Genomic DNA, 16,812 nt, shown 5'->3' on the forward strand with positions numbered 1-16,812 from the left:
AAAGAAGATGGAAGAAATACACATGGTCAATGTTCATCCATTTCAGGAAGTGCATATGATCAAGAACCAATGGTATCGAAGGAAGAAGTCAAAGCTGCACTGAAGAAGTGACATAAAACAAGGCTCCAGGAATTGACTGAATACCCATTGAGATGTTTCAACAAATGGATGTCCTGATGGAGATACTCACTCAGTTATGCCAAGGGATTTGGAAGACAGCTACCTGGCCAACTGACTGGAAGAGAGCCATATTTGTACCCATTCCAAAGAAAGGTGATTCCACAGAATGTGGAAATCATTGAACAATATCATTAATATCGCATGCAAGTAAAATCTTACTGAAGATAATTCAAAAACAGTTGCAGCAGTATATTGACAGAGAATTCCAGAAATGCAAGCTGGATTCAGAAGAGGACATGGAACAAGGGATATCATAGCTGCTGTCAGATGGATCCTGGGTCAAGGCAATGAATACCAGAAAGATGTTTACTTGTGTTTTATTGACTATGCAAAAGCATTTGATTGTGTGGATCATAACAAACATAGCATTGAGAAGAATGGGAATTCCAGAACCCTTAATTGCACTCATGAGAAACCTGTACATAGACCAGGAGGCTGTCATTCAATCAAGACAAGGGGACACCGCATAGTTTAAAATCAAGAAGAGAGTGCGTCAGGGTTATATCCTTTCACCATACATATTAAATCAGTATGCTGAGCAAATAACCTGAGAAGCTGGACTATATGAAGAAGATTGTGGCATCAGGATTGGAGGAAGAATCATTAACAACCTGCGATACGCTGATGACACAACTTTGCTTGCTGAAAGTGAGGATGACTTGAAGCACTTACTGATGAAGATTGAAGAATACAGTCTGCAGTATGGATTATATCTCAATATAAAGAAAACAAAAGTCCTCAAAACTGGACCTATAAGCAGCATCATGAAGAATGGAGAAAAGATTGAAGTTGTCAAAGACTTCACATTACTTGATTCTATAATCGATGCCAATGGAAGTAGCAGTCAGAATATCAGATGACGTATAGCACTGGGCAAATCAGTCGCAAAGGACTTCTTTCAAGTGCTGAGGAGCAAAGATGTCTCCTTGAGTAGTAAGGTGTGCCTGACACAAGCCATGGTATTTTTAATTGCCTCATATGCATGTGAGAGCTGGACAATGAATAAGGAAGAATGAAGAAAAGATGATGCTTTTGAATTGCGGTGCTGGCGAAGAATGCTGAAAGTGCCATGGACTGTTAAAAGATCTAATAAATCTGTTCTGGAAGAGATGCAGTTGAAAAGCTCCTTAGAAGCGAGAATGACTAGATTTCGTCTCACTTACTTTGGTCATGTTGTCAGAAGGAACCATTCCCTGGAGAAGGATGTCATGCTTGGTAAGGGGGCAGGTTGATGAAAGAGGGGAAGGCCCTCAATGAGATGGATTGACACAGTGGCTATGGCAATGGGCTCAAATATAGCAAGGATAGTTGAGCTGATGTGGGACCAGGTGGTGTTTTATTCTGCTGTGCATAAGGTCACTATGAGTTACAGATGAGTCGATGGCACCTAACAACAACAACTGTTGCTGTCATTATCTATTTCAAGTGCCTTCCAACCTAGAGGGCTTGTCTTCTAGCACTTTATTAGAAAATATTCTGTTGAGATCCATAGGATTTTCACTGACTAATTATCACAAGTAGATCACCACACTTTTCTTACTAGTCTTAGCCTGGAAGTGCCTCTGAAACAATGGGTGACCCTGCTGATATTTGAAATATTGGTGACATAGCCTGCAGCATTATGGTAAGAGGCAAACTACCATAGTATTACAAACTGACAGTTACAGAAAAACAAGATAGTAACATGGATTTTGTTAAGGTTAAGTTTTTAATATTGTTTGTGTTTAAAGTAGAGAGGAAATGGGATCAATGTGGCTGTTCAACAATCAAAGTAGTGAAGATGCCCCATATTTTGAAAACTAAAAATCAAAAATGGTGTGAAGTTTTGTAAAAAAAAATTAGGTCCTCTTGAATGTTGTGAAGTGATGGAAAATTGTGCTAACCTTTGTTTTGGTCTTTTGGTGCCACTCTAACAGAAAATACCACAGGTACATGGCTTTAAGAAATAGGTATTTATTCTCTTACAGTTTAGGAGGCTAGAAGTCTGAGTTCAAAGTGCCAGCTCAAGGGGCTGGGTGAAGGCCCCTCAACCTTGTGCTTCTGTTCTGCCTGTTGTTCCTGGCCACTAAAGCTGGAGGTTTCTCTTAGCTCAGGCAGCTGCTGGCTGCCAAGGCTGACAAACCCAAGATCAACATGTAAAAATGGCACAGTCCCAAGATTGTTGTTGTTATTGTTATGTGCCATTGAGTTGGTTCTGACTTATAGTGACCCCTCTTTGGGTTTCCGAGGTGGTATCACTACAGAAGTAGATTGCCCAACGTTCCTTCTGAGGAGTGGCTGGTGGGTTTGAACCTCCAGCCTTCTGCTTAGCAGTCAAGTGCCTTAGACACTATGCTACAGAGCTCCTCCAGTCCCAAGATTATCAAGCAATATTGCAGGCCACTAATTCAAGTCCATTAATAGTCCCAAGATCTGCAGACAATATGGCAGGCCATTGAGCTGAAGACTCGGCTACATGCAGGGTCCAAATGTGCCAAAAAACTCAGAGACCTTTGTCAAAGCTGACTTCTTATATACTGGAAGCAGACCACATCCCTAAGGCAGCTACTCAGCTGCTCCAGTAGATTCCACTGTGGAGCTGATTACCAGTCTCATCATGTGGAATAATACTACTTCCAGCTGCTCAACTAGGCCCAGACAAGCTGACGCACAACTTACCTAACACAACCATTTACTGTATCTTTTTTTTTTTTTTTTCAAATAAACTTGGAATCTGTGAAATGAGTATCAAGCCTGAACACTTGGCTGTTTTTGTCCCTCCCCCCGCCCCAGTTTTGCTCACTTGCTGCTCAGAGTATACATTGAGTTACTACATGTCCAGAGAGATGTTGGCACTTCAATAGTTGAATAAGTTAGAGGCAGGACTTGCAAGTGTTACATAAATAGACATTTGTAAATCATAAATAAGATGCTTTTCTTTTCATAACCTGTTGACTAATTAATCAGCAATTTTTCCTGGTATTTCTGATAGGAGGCAGTCCTATGGCTATAATTACTCTCCATTCCTTCCTCCTGCTAGCATCTTTGAGTTTTGGATCAAACCATTGTAACTCCTCCTCTGAAGACTCAGGAGCTCTGGCGGTACAAGGCCTACGGCATCAGACTGCTAACCTGAAGGTTAGCAGTTCAAATCCACCAGCCACTCCACAGAAGCAAGACTGGGCAATCTACTCCCATAAAGATTTACCACCTCTGAAACCCAAAGGGGGTCGCTATCGACTCGATGGCAGTGAGTTTGCTTGTTTGTTCATTTTTCCCTGAAGACTAACGGTTTATTTAAACAAGCAGCAGGGCTAAAGGGATATGATTCCAGGCTACCAATTCTGGGCTGCTGTCCCCATGTCTGATTACCTCTCTCTTTGCGTGATCAAACAAGAGAACTTGCATTGTATGTTGTGCAGTGAAATATACAACCCTTAAAATATAAAATCAGGTAGGGAAAGATCCTTAGGGTTCTTCATCCATGGTACAAAATGAAGGGGACCTCATGGAAGTTTCCCATCCGCTAGGACAGCTTTTGAGTCTGGGGGGACCACACAGGATGGCACTTTTCCTGTTGTACATTGTGGTATTTTAAGGTGTGTCAACTTGGCTGGGACTGGTTGAATGGCTGGGCACCTGGTGGTAGTTATTTCCCATGATGAGACTGGCAATCAGCTCCATGGTGGAATCTACCACAAGCAGATGAGTAGCTGCTTTAGGAATATGTTCTGCTTCCCATATATAAGAAGCAGCTTTGGGAATGGTCTCTAGCCTTTTGGCATGCTTGAACCCTGCATGTAGTCAAGTCATTGTTCAGCAGCCTGCTGTGCCCTTCAATCTTGGGACTTCATCTGGACTTCAATTAGTGGCCTGCCATCTTGTTTGGTAACATCAGGCCTGTGTCTTTTTCCTTGTCAACCTTGGGCTTGTCAGCCTCAGCAGCCAGCAGCTGCCTGAGTGAGGAAAAGCCTCCAGCTTCAGTGGGCCGGGAGCAGGAGGGAGAGCTGAACCCCAAGGTTGAGGGGTTTTCACTCAGCCCCTAGAGCCTGGCACTTTAAACGCAGACTTAAAGCCTCCAAACTGTAAGAAAATAAACTCCTGTTTGTTAAAACCATCCCATTTGTTGTATATTCCTGTTAGAGCAGCACTGTTGTTGTTGTTGTTGTTGTTATATGCCGTTAAGTCAGCCCCAACTCATAGTGACCCCTCCTTGGGTTTCCGAGGCAGTATCACTACGGAAGTAGGATTGCCCAACCTTCCTTCTGAGGAGTGGCTGGTGGGTTTGAACCACCAGCCTTCTGGTTAGCAGTCAAGTGCCTTAGGCACTATGCTACCAGAGCTCCCAGAGCAGCACTAGGTAACCGAAATATATACTATCCTTTGCCTGTAACTAATTAAAATGGCTCCTGCTATTGCCAAAACCCTGTGTCTTGTATGTAGACTTGATCAGGATAAATAGACATAACACTCATGGAGTGGTTGGTACCATTGGGTGGAATTCTCATCCTAGTATTTTGGTGGGTACTTAGGATCTAGAGACAACTTCTAAGGCAACCTGTGTGTACAATGCGCTTTCCTTTGATAACTGCCATATACTCAGTGGGCTTCCCTAGTAATAGCTGTCATCTCAGGGGTAGTTGTTGCACAGCATTAGCCCCACCCACGACCCACTCTGGATTTTCTGGAATTTTCCATAGCAGCAGTACCACCAGTGTCCAGGTTGTATTATCTTCTTATAGTTCCTGTGAATTTAACAAAATAAAGATGGTTTATCTATCTAAGTTGACTAATTTCCATGTAAAACAACTAACACTTTTGGATAAAATATAAAAAACAATTTTCTTAAATACATCTGCAAGCTGGCAAGAAAATAAGGAATCCTCAGATTAAAAATAAAGTGAAGACAGGCACTCAGAAACAAAAACAAAACTGGAAGTCAGCCTTTGCCTTGAGGACATTTCTCATGAATGTGAGCCTTAATGTTTAAGGTCTTCTGAGGCTTAGAAAAGAGGAGAAGGTTCAGGGCACATTTGAGGTGGAATTGCATAGAAAACCTCTTCATAAACCCTGGATTCCAGTGGCTGTACTCTAAGAAGATATCCTAGAAACAAACCTGCCTCTCTCTCTTTCTTAGGGAATAGTTAGGAAAAGTAGCTTTGCTACTGAGCAGAAGAAGGGAAAGTTTCTCCTGAGAATGTGTGATGACAAATCAGTCCTCACATTGTTTGCAACACAAAGTCATATTTGTTGTTGTTGTTGTGTGCCATCAAATAGGCCCCAACTCATAGCGACCCTTCCTTGGGTTTCCGAGGCAGTATCACTATGGAAGTAGATTGCCCCATTTTCCTTCCGAGGAGTGGCTGGTGGGTTTGAACCACCAGCCTTCTGGTTAGTAGTCAAGTGCCTTAGGCTGTACACTACCAGAGCTCCTAAATTCATACTACCTATGTTAAAACAAAACAAAACAAACTTATGACAAAAACATTAAATAAAAAAATGTAGTTTAAATTGACCCCAGACTAGTAGTATAGCCAGATGCTTAGCAGAACCAAATACCACACTTTTCTGGAAGAAGAACCTTTATTCCAGAAATAGAAGGTAAGATATGGTCTAAAACAGAATAGTGAATTTAGAGATGGAGCTTAATAAGCTATGTAGAATTATGCATAGAAAGGTAAGCAAAAAGAGAGAGGTAAAGAGATGGAAAATATGAAAAAGAAGTTAAGACTCATGGAAGAGCAAATGAGAAGACTAACATGAGTGCCAGAAAGAAAAAGAGAAAGAAGCAGGCAGAAACAATATTTGAAGAGAATTTTGAGAATATCAACATATATATTCAAAAATATATGAAAGATATAAAGCAGGATATACCACTATACCTCTGCATGTTTCTACATCAGGATAGCCATAAAGAACTTCCAGGCACAACAAAATGAAAACTGAAGAAACATGAGACGATGCTAAAAGCCTCCACAGGGAGAAAACATATTGCCCTCCATGGAGTGATGGTTAATTTGATAACTCAATTCTTAATGACAACAATAGAAATATGAAAACAATGGATATGTACAATATGATAAATAAATGTCAAAATAGATTTCTAAACCCTGAAATGACATCTTTCATGAAAGAGGACGGAATCGATATTTCCAAGCAACTAAAAACTGAGAAAGTTTACAACATTTAGATATTCAGGAAGGAAAATTCTAAAGAATGTTTTTCAGTGTGAACAAAATAATTGGAGATGGAAAATTTTGAGGTAAAAGAAGAAATAAAGAAGAAAGGATATGGAATTCAACACTAAAATTAACTGGATAGAACATGATTAATATGTTTTGTGGAGTTAACAAAACATGATGCAAAATCGAATCAGTTAGAAGTGAATGGTTAAGAGTTTTCTAAGTTTCTGATGTTTTAAAAGGATAAAATGTTGATTTGCTTTAAAATATGTTGTTGGTGTTGTTATGTGCCGTGGAGTCAGCCCCGACTCATAGCGACCCCTCCTTGGGTTTCCGAGGCAGTATCACTACGGAAGTAGGATTGCCCAACCTTCCTTCCGAGGAGTGGCTGGTGGGTTTGAACCACCAGCCGTCTGGTTAGCAGGCAAGTGTCTTAGCCACTATGCTACCAGAGCTTTAAAATATAGTATATGCAAATTCCAAAAGAGAAGAGGAAAGAAATGGAATGAGAAAATACTAATCCCTCCAAAAGAAAGTAAGAAAAGAGAAGAAAGGGATAATATGGACAAAAAAAAAAAAAAAAAGCAGAAAATAACCTGGTAAAAATAAATCCAATTTATAAATACAGTAAGGAACCCTGGTGATATAGTTGTTAGCACTTGGCTGGTAATGAAAAGTCTGGTTATTTGAACCCATCAGCTGCTTTGCAGGAGAAAGATTTAAGAGTCTTCTTTCACAACAATTACAGCCTTGGCAACAAAGGTAAATACTATTATATACAGAGTCCTGCAATAATGGTAATAACAATAATCTATGAATAGGTACATAGACAGACATGCAAGCTGAACAGGCATAGGAAGGCAAATGAGACTACACCTACAGATATATAAGTTTGACAGAGGATATTTCTACATATGTATTTTATATATGCTGTAAATATATGCATGAATATAACACATATAGGGGTCAAAGTTATGAAAACTTCTTAGCCTTAACCAAACACATAGAGGGAATGAGTCACTGGGCCTGAGGACTCAGGACCAAAGTCTCAAGGGATATCAAGTTCAATTAGCATAACGTAGTCTACAAAGACAATGTTCTGTATCCTACATTGATGAGTAGTGACTGGGGTCTTAAAAGTATGTGAACAGTCATCTATGAAACAACTATTGGTCTCTCCCTAACTAGAGCAAAGAAGAGTGAAAAACACCAAAGACACGTGGAAATAATTAGTCCAAAGGACTCATGGATGACACTAACCCCAACATCCATGACCCTGAGACCAGAACTAGATAGTGCCTGGCTACCACTGCTGAACACTCTGAAAGGAGTCACAATAGAAAGTCCTGGATAGAGTGGGAGAAAGATGTAAAACAAAATTCAAAATAATAATAATAATGAAAAGACATGCTAACTGGTGGAACCCCTGAGACTATGACCCTTAGCCACTCTTTAACTTCAAACCATCTCCATGAATCAACTTTCAGCCAAAGAGCAGACAGACGTGTAAGGTAAATAATAACACCAGGGAGGTGCACAGTCCCTAGAACAACCAACCAGGGGGATATATACTCATTAGAACAATCAAGCGTTCAAAATTAAAAGGGCACCATTTGCCCAGGAATAAAGCTAAGAAGGCAGGAAGGGATGGGAAAGAAGGATGAAGGGAAATGTAAACACAACAAGGAAGTGGGAAGAGTGCTGTTGCACTGTGGGGATTGCAATCAATGTCACAAATCAAAATGTGTATGAATTATTGAATGGAAAACCAATTTGCTTTGTAAACTTTCACCCAAAACACAATAAAAAGTTGAAAGAAGGATGATGATTACAGCCTTGAAAACCGTATGGGGCAGTTCCACTCTGTCATATGAGGTTGTTGTGAGTCAGAATTGACTTCATAGCAATAGGTTTTTTTATTTAAATCCAGTAATTATAACAAATGTAAATGGACTTCATTCTTTAGTTATAAGGCCAAAGATTATCAGACAGTTTTATAAAATGTAATAATGTGCTCTTTATAGAGATACTGTTAAAATACTTAAATTGTTAAGATTGAACATACCCAAAACCCATTGCTTTGAGTCTATTCTGATTCATAGGTTGAACATAAATTAATGGAAAACTAGATGTCAGTTAAACCTTAACTGAAAGGACACTAGTATAATTACATCAATTTCAGCTAAAATAGACTTAATATTTAGGCAGTGATGAGGATGTTGGCACTCGATAAGTGCTTCCCTTTTTTATCACAGTGAAAGGTCACCATAGAGCATGGCCAAGGCTCAGTATCTTTTTCTTCCTTCTTTGACAACTTCAATTAGTACTTTTCCCAAAAATTGGAACATTTTTTTTTCTCTCAAAACTACTTTGAATTCTTGTTTTGTTTTATTTTTTACATTCTCACTGGAGAAAATAGTTTATTCTGTAAATAAGTGGGCATTGCTTCTCCAAGTATTGCTTAAACTTGTAATCACTTAGCCTCATAACGTCTTACTTTCAACTCTTCATTTCATGAAAACATGCCTGATCTATTTCAGTGGGGCCATCCACAAATATCTCTTACTTTCTGCAACTTTTACTTCAGTTCCAGAGACTTCTCTCTAAAACAAATTCTCCTTGTTTGGATTCATGGTATTCACTCATGGCCTAATGCTCCCATTAGATTTCAATGAATCTTCAAGTGAAATCAATTAACCTTTGATGAACTTCAAATGGTTTCATCATATTTTAAGTAACAACCGTGATTTCAATTACAGCTTGAACTTTTTAGTGCACACCATTTACCTAAAATTCTGTTTCCTTTAAGCTATGTGAGTTTGACATTTTACTTCACATTAACTCTATCTCATTTTTCAGTTGCAGCTTGGACTAATCTATTTGAGATTTTTACTTGATTTGTTTTACTCTGATTCTTCAGAGGTCAAACATAGTTAATTGTTTAGTCAGCTAATAGGTTTCCCTTGTCTAAATGGAAGTGTTAGAAGTGCTCAGTCATTTATACCAAGAAATTTAGAAGACAACTACCTGGCCAACCGACTGGAAGAGATTCATATTTGTACCCATTCCAAAGAAAGGTGATCCAATGGAAAGAAGAAATTATCAAACAATATCATTAATATCACATGCAAGGAAAAGTTTGCTGAAAGTAATTCAAAAACAGTTGCAGCAGCACATCAACAGAGAACTGCCAGAAATTCAAGCTGGATTCAGAAGAGGATGTGGAACGAGGGATAACATTGTTGATGTCAGATGGATCCTGGCTGAAAGCAAAGAATACCAGAAAGATGTTTACCTGTGTTTTATTGACTCTGCAAAGGCATTTGATTGTGTGGATCATAAATTATGGATAACATTGCGAAGAATGAGAATTCTAGCATATTTAATTGTGCTCATGAGGAACCTGTACATGGACCAAGAGGTAGTTGTTTGAACAGAACAAAGGGATATGGAATGATTTAAAATCAGAAAAGGTGTGTGTCAGGGTTGTATCCTTTTACCATATTTATTCAAAGTGTATACTGAACAAATAATCTGAGAAGCTAGACTATGTGAAGAAGAACATGGCATCAGTATTGGAGGAAGACTCATTAAGAATCTACAATATGCAGATGACACAACTTTGCTTGCTGAAAGTGAGGAGGACTTAAAGAACTTACTGTTGAAGATTAGATGATAGCCTTCATATGGATTATACTTTCCCATATTCAATGTAAAGAAAATACAGATCCTCATTAACCAGACCAATCAGCAACATCATGATGAACAGAGAAAAGATTGAAGTTGTCAAGGATTTCATTTTACTTGGATCCACAATCAAAATCCATTGAAGCAGCAGTCAAGAAATCAAATGGCATAGTGTATTAGGCAAATTTGCTGCAAAAGACCTCATTAAAGTGTTAAAAAGCAAAGATGTTAGTGTGAGGACTAACGTCACCTGACCAAAGCCATGGTATTTTCAATCACCTCATTTGCATGCAAAAGCTGGACAACAAATAGGGAAGACTGAAGAAGAATTGATGCATTTGAATTATGGAGTTGGCAAAAAACATTGCGTATACCATGGACTGTCAGCAGAACAAACAAATCTGTCCTAGAAGTACAACCAGAATGCTCCTTAGAAGGGAGGATGGTCTCACATACTTTGGACATGTTATCAGGAGGGATCAGTCCCTGGATGATATCATGCTTTAAAAAAAAGGAAGATCCTCAAGGATTGGATTGATACAGTGGCTGCAAGAGTGGACTCAAACACAACAATTGAGAGGATAGCACAGGACTGGGTAGTGTTTTATTCTGTTGTACATATGGGTGTTATGAGTCAGAAATGACTCAACAGCACCTAACAACAACATAGGTCATGAGATTGGTGGCCTCCTTCTAAGCTTTTCCCAAATGTATTATGCATAGCTGATCACTTTGTTGCTGCTGTCATCATTACCAACTTAGGCTTATTAAGTACTCAGTGACTATACCAACAATATGCTCATAAATCAGATAGAATCGTTAGTCTCTGTCACTAACAGTTGCCTGGCCCTGATTCATTGAAGAGGAAATAATGAAATCAGCCATGGCAAACAATTGTATCTATGAATGGGCCTATCTCCTCCTTCTGGTGCTCCTAAGTTCTCTTGAATGAGCATGAATTTTAACATCAAAGGCTTTGGGTTGATGTTTAGATCCTGTCATAGACCAGCTAAATGAGCTTGGGACAAGCATTTAACTTCTTTGAGTTTCATTTCTCTCCTCTGTAATAAGGAAATCTCTAGAAGGAAATATAGATGTCCCTGTAGCACACATGGTAAAGTACTAACAGAAATGTTGGCAGTTCAAAGCCACAGATGCCTCTGATGTAAGGCCTGGTGAGCTACTTCCGAAAAGTTGCAAACTCTATGTGTTGCTGACTTCTTACCACACGTGTAGAACAATTGCTCTGTGTCTGCCTCCTCCAGTACACTGTGAACAATTGGAAGGCAAGGACCATGTCTTGGTTATGTCCATATTCTCAACTCCTATCATGGGGCTGGCATAAATGAGTGAATGAACATTAAGTGAATAAATGTGTAAATGATAAGAAAAAAAAAAAAAGAAAAAACCATGGAGAAGTTTTACTATTTATACTACATGGGGTCATCATGAGTAATCAACTTCATAGCAACCAACAACATATATATATATATGACATATATATCTCACTGGTTTCATTTCTCCAGCATATCCTAAGACACTGCTTAAAACTAAAACTTCCCTCAAGACTTAGCATATGAAAAACTTCTGGGGGATCTATCTTTTTGACTCTTTCAATTAGACAATCAGTAAGTTTGAGCGAGGGAAGCCCCACTGGCCTCTAAATCTGATAGAGAATTGAGGCAAACTATTTATCACTTTGCCTCATGGCTTGAGATATTTTAGTAGAAGATATTCAATAAAAAAATTTATTCTTTCATTAGAAATTAAAGAGATAGAGTACACTGTGAGAAATGTCCTACAAATAGAGGCATTTAAAACTCTAAGTTGCTTTTTTTCATGGTTATTTTGAAAATCTTTCATATACTCTGGGTCTCAGTGGTCATTGTTCTAATCTCCAGTTTTCTCACTAAATCACACAGATACTGTTGGAGCCCACCACATACTGGGTACTCATCTCTTATTACCATCATTGTACAACAGGGTTATAACCTCTTTTGTTACTGTCACACTTGTCATGTCACGTATATGTTCTTTCTTTGTCTGGGGTTATTAGACAAAGGTCAACACCCGTTAAACCTGTTGCTGTCAAGTAGATTTGATATATATATTTCTGTTAGCTTACCTTTCATAGGGGCAGCAACAATTTACCCTGTCACCAATAGTTACAGAGAACTCTATTTTCCCACACTCTTGTCAGCCATGGATGTAACTGACCCTTCTAATATTTGCAAGTCTCATGGGGAAAAAATGGTTCATTTCTCTTCTTTTAATTTGAATTTCCTAGAACTTCTGTTTACATATTTAGTAGCTATTTGCAGTGCAGCATTTGTGTTTCTTGGTGGTATTTACTCATTTTTCTGTTGAATGTTGACTTCTTTTTTCAAATTATTTTTAGTATATTTCGAATATATTATCATGTCTGTTATAAATGTTTTTCTGCAAGAGTATGTATGGCTTGTCTTTTGACTTTTTCATAGTATACCTTCCTGTAGCCTAAACCAAACTCACTGCTGTTGAGTTGATTCCAACTCAAAGCAACCATGTAGGACAGAATAGAACTGGCCCCATAAGGCTTCCATAATCTTTATGGAAGCAGACTGTCACATATTTCTTCTGTGGAGCCACTGGTGGGTTCGAACCACCAACCTTTTGGTAAGCAGTTGAGTGCTTTATCCATTGTGCTACCAGGGCTCCTTTCCTATTAAGTGCTCAAACTATCCGTTTTTTCTTTGTGAAATACTTTTTTCTACACTGCATTCAATTATGTACTAGTTTTCTATTGCTGCTATAACAATTAATCACATATTTAGCAGCTTAAAGCAACACTCATTTATTAGTTCACAGTTCTGTAGGTAAGAAGTTCTAATTCCACAATTGACCAGTAGTGTCTCAGAAGACCGAAATCAAGATGTCATTGGGGCTGGCTCTTTTCTGGAGTGTCTGGGGATAAATCCACTTCCAAGCTCATTCAGGTTATTGCCTGAATTCAGTTCCTTGCAGATTGTCAGCCAGGACACAGACTTTGTTTGTAAATGCTTCCCACTTTTGTTCTCAGTCTTTATAAGTGGCCCTCCTGCAAAACAGCAGGTCAAGCCCCTCTCATGCTTCGAATCTGTCCTACTTTCCTTCTTGCTGCTCTGATTCCTGATAGAAAAACTTTTCTGCTTTGAGGGGCCCTTGTGATTAGATTGAACCCACTTCAATAGCCCAGCATAATCTTCCTAATTTAAGGTTAATAGCTGTGATGATTGAGCTGGTGTGTCAGCTTGACTGGACCATGACTCTCAGTGGTTTGGCAGTTGTGATATGTTCATTCTCCTTGATGAGATCTGGTATAATGTAATCACCTCCATGATGAGATGTGTTATGAACAGCCAGTCAGTTAAGAGAAGTTTCCTCAGGGGTATGGCCTGCTTCCAATATATATATGGACATGCTGGGAAAGTTCTCTGGCTTTCTGTTGGATCTGGATCATGCATCTGGATCTTCATCATCTCCAGTTCCTGGACTTGAACCAGTGGTCTGCTATATTCATACCACCTACTGATCTTGGGATTGTTGCCTTTGTGGCCTGTGAGCCAACAATCTGCCATTTTACCTGCTTATCTTGTATTTGTCAACCCCTGAAGCCAGAAGCCCGCTAGATTGCTTGCTGATCTTGGGTTTCTCGGTCCATGCAGCATTGTGAGTTATGAGAAGCCTCCAGCTTGATGTTTGACCCTTAGACTTGGGACTTGCCAGCCTCAACTGCATGAGTCATTGCCTTGAGATAAATTTCTCTCTTTAATTTGTATATATATAAGTGTCATTGGCTTTGCTTCTCTAGATACTAAGCCTAAGACAATAGCCTTAATTATATCTGCAAAGTACCTTTTGCCATGTAGTGTAACATATATCCAGGTATTAGGGGAGGAACATCTTTGGGGGACCATTTTGCCTGCTAAAGATGAATTATATCAGAATTATTTTCTAATGATAAATTAACCTAGTATTTATGAAATAAACACAATTTGTCATGATGCTGTAAATTCTCAGGATCTGTTAAACATACCATCATTTGTTGTTGTTGTTATTTGCCGCCGAGTCAGCCCTGACTCATAGCGACCCCTCCTTGGGTTTCCGAGGCAGTATCACTATGGATAGTAGGATTGCCCAACCTTCCTTCTGAGGAGTGGCTGGTAGGTTTGAACCGCCAGCCTTCTGGTTAGCAGTCAAGTGCCTTAGGCACTATGCTACCAGAGCTCCCATACCATCATTTAGGAAAAATTAATAAGTGAAGCACTGTTTTCCATGATCTTAGAAGACTTAAATTAGTTGTATAGTATTGGCTTAGAAAAGTTTTTTTTTTAATTTCCTTGTGAATGAGATTATTTTTTAATCGTTTTTACTCTTTATATTTAAATTAATTCTATTATGATCAAAGAACACACATGATACCAATTCTTTGATGTTTTAGAGATGGACATTATGGTTGAGGAAATGTCAAGTTTTGAAAAGTTCTATGTGCAAATGAATGAATACTTTATGCTCCATTTTTTTTTTTTTTTTTAATTTTAGAGTGAAACGTATGTCTATTAGGTTAAATGTGTGGAAGATGTTCCAAACATCCTTAACCTTACTTCTTTTAACCTTATTTCTTTTCTCTGCTTTTCTAAAAGTATTTATAGGAGTTGAGTTTTTTTTTTTTTTTTAAATTATTATAGTTTGGGTGAAAATTTACAGAGCATAGTAGTTCCCATTCAACAATTTATACACATTTTGTTTCGTGACATTGCTTGCAAAACCCTCGGTGTAACAGTACTCTTCTGCCTTCCTCCCTGGGTTCTCTGTTTCCATTCATCCTTCCTTCCTGCCCCATCTTGCCTTCTGAGCTTTGTTTTGGGGCAAATGTTGCCCTTTTGGTTTGGTAAGGTTGATTGTATTGCCAACCACCTTCCTCCTTGGTGTTATTATTCACTTTACAGGCCTGTCTATTGTTTGGCTGAATGCTGTTCAGCGGGACTGGGTTCAGTTCCAGGTTCCAGACTTGAAGGGTTTCCAAGGGCCACAGTCTTGGGCATTCCACTAGTCTCCATCAGATTAGTAAGTCTGATCTTCTTATGCTTTTGAATTTTGTTCCACATTTTTTTTTCTCCTTCTCTGTCTAGGACTTTCTATTGTGATCTTGATCAGAGTAGTCAGTAATGTAGCCAGGCATCATCTAGTTCTTCTTGTCTTCAGGAAGTGGAGTCTGTGCTTCATATGGTCCACACTGACTCATTGTTTCCTTGAGTCTTTGATTTTCTTCACTCTCCTTTGCTCCAGACAAGGAGAGTCTGATGGTTGCTCCTTCGATGACCACTTGCAAGCTTTTAAGACTCCAATTTCTACTCACCCAAGTAAGATGTAGAACATTGCTTTGTGGACTAATAATAATAATGTTGTTGTTGTTGTTATGTGCTCTCAAGTCGACCCCGACTCATAGTGACACCTCCTTGGGTTGCTGAGGCAGTATCACTATCGAAGTAGATTGCCCCATCTTCCTTCCAAGGAGTGGCTGGTGGGTTTGAACTGCCAGCCTTCTGGTTAGCAGTCAAGTGTCTTAGGCACTATGCTACCAGAGCTCTTAATAATAATAATAATAATAAAAAAATATTCCTATATCATGGAATTGTCAATTACACTTTGTTGTTATTGTTCTTATTAAGTGTTGTCAAGTTGGCTCAGACTCATAGCAACCCTATGTACAACAGAACAAAACTGCCCAGTCATGCACCATCCTCACAGTTCTTGCTATGCTTGAGCCCACTGATGCCACTGTGTCAATCCATCTTGTTGATGGTCTTTCCTTTGTCACTGACCTTCTACTTCACCGAGCATGATATCTTCCTCCAGGGAATGGGCCCTTCTGACAACATGACCAAAGTAGGTGGGATGAAGTTTGGCCATTCTTGCTTCCAAGGAGCATACTGGCTGCTTCTCTTGCAGGACAGATTTGTTTGTTCTTCCGGCAGTCCATGGTATTTCCAGTATTCTTCACTAATACCATAATTCAAAGGCAACAACTCTTCTTTGGCCTTCTTTATTCATTGCCCAGCTTTCACTTGCATATGAGGTGATTGAAAATACTATAGTGTAGGTTAGGCACACCTTAGTCTTCAAAGTGACATTTTTGCTTCTCAATTCTTTAAAGAAGTCTTTTGGAGCAGATTCACCCAGTGCCATACAATGTCTGATTTCTTGACTGCTGCTTCCATGGCATTGACTGGGGATCCAAGTAAAATGAAATCCCTGACAACTTCATTCTTTGTTCCATTTATCATGATATTGTCTATTGATCCAGGTGTGATGATTTTAGTTTTATTTATGTTGAGGTGTCATCTTTATAGAAGACTGTAGTCTTTGATCTTCATCAGTAAGTGGTGCTTCAAGTCATCTTCACTTTCATCGGCTAAGGTTGTGTCATCTGCATATTGCAGCTTATTAATAATTCTTCCTCCACTCCTGATATTGCATTCTTCTTCACATAGGCCAGGTTCTTGGATAATTTGCTCAGTACATAGATTGCATAAATATGGTGAAAGGATCCAACCCTGATGCACAGCCTTCCTGATTTTAAACCATGAAATATCCCCTTATTCTGTTCAAATGTCTGGTGGTTATGTTTGTGTGTCAACTTGGCTGGGCCTGGTTGAGTGGCTGTGCAGCTGGATGTAGTATTCCCCATGATGAGACTAGTAATCAACTCCATGGTGGAATCTACTGGGAGCAGCTGAGTAGCTGCCTTAGGGAATGTGGTCTG

The sequence above is a fragment of the Orycteropus afer genome, unplaced genomic scaffold (genome assembly GCF_000298275.1).
Source record: "Orycteropus afer afer isolate SDZICR_OR568_19922 unplaced genomic scaffold, OryAfe1.0 scaffold00730, whole genome shotgun sequence".
NCBI lineage: Eukaryota > Metazoa > Chordata > Mammalia > Tubulidentata > Orycteropodidae > Orycteropus > Orycteropus afer.